This window comes from Cyprinodon variegatus, unplaced genomic scaffold (assembly GCF_000732505.1).
Source record: "Cyprinodon variegatus isolate N-32 unplaced genomic scaffold, C_variegatus-1.0 Scaffold332, whole genome shotgun sequence".
NCBI lineage: Eukaryota > Metazoa > Chordata > Actinopteri > Cyprinodontiformes > Cyprinodontidae > Cyprinodon > Cyprinodon variegatus.
In genome coordinates this window covers 155,902-157,296 of record NW_015150785.1, presented here as the reverse complement: position 1 = coordinate 157,296, position 1,395 = coordinate 155,902, and positions in this window count along the sequence as shown.

The following is a 1,395-nucleotide window of genomic DNA, read 5'->3' as shown; positions in this document are numbered from 1 at the left end:
GTACTTTTACTCAAGTACGGAAAGTGAGTACTTTTGCCATCTCTGCCAGTTTGATATAACACAATTTCAAACAATATATATAATTAGGGGGTCCCCGCTTCATCTCGCCATCAGTTTGGGGGTCCTTAGCCTGGAAAACGTTGAAGACACCTGATATAAGGGGGGAAAAAAAATCAAAAACTTTATTTTAAGTTTGACTGCACTAAAGGAGGATTTAGGGCTTTGAAAAGTCAAATAAGAGCCAGAACCAGCTTTGCTAAGGGGTCTAAAGAAGAATCTTTAAGCCACGTCCACAGAGCTTCTGTAACAGTGAGAGCAGGAGGGTTTAGGTGGGGAGTGTTCAAAGTGCAGCCCACAGGTCATACTAGAAAAAAACAAAACCAACCCATATCCAGTTGTTGAGCAAAGCTTATAAAAAGGAAACCCAACATTTTTAGAAATGACCTGCCCATCTTTCAGCTGGACCTTTTTTTTGTCTCAGATCACCCAGACTTCATGTGGCTAACATTTCCATTTCTGCAGGCGTTTCTAAAATCTTTACGTTTTTGGCCCCATTAATATTTTCGACCTTGGCCTACGTTTTAAGAGGTTTGGAGGTCCCTGGTTTAAGTGGATTTAATCCCACATTGATGCAAAGACGTTGTACAGACTCACCCATGGCTGAGAAAAAAATTATTAGAGACTGGACCTTTGTGGGAAGGTTAAAGAAGGAAAATAGAATACCAGTCAACTAATAATGAACACTGAGTCATGCCAACAGTGAACCATCCTGACGCTCAGAGGTTGTGTCTCAGTCCTAATCTCAGCTCTGTACAGAGCAGTTATTGGTGACAATGATGCCTAAATACTAAAATTCCTCTGGCCTTGCCTTCCACTCAAAGGGAACGCCTTTCTCTGGGTGAGCTCCTTCCTCTGAGGACGAGATGGTTCATTTAGTTGACCTGTTTCAAGTGAAGACGTTAAACTTTCTAGTGGTCAGCTGTAGTCTTGGGTTTAGAGGTCGCCTATAGAGGCCTGCAGAAAACGATCAAGGTCTATGTTCTTTTTGTCACTATTTTCTACTATGGTTCACTGGCTTCCTAAACCTTAGAAAGGATTTTCTAGTTAAATATTTGAAAATTGCTCTTGCTATGATGATCTGAGTGAAGATCTGATGTTCAGTTTGTCCTGATAGCTCCTCGTGTCCATCTCAATTGTTCTGATGGAAACTGGTGAGATTAACTTTCAGTTATGTGATCCGGATGTTAGACTGTAACAGGAGTGTTAAGATCAAGAATTTAAAAATAAAATGCATTTTGTGCTTCCGTGGCCTTGTTTTTTTTTTTAAAGTTATTTTTCTTGCTGTATTGATATATATATCTATATAGATATATATATCTATATAGATATATATAT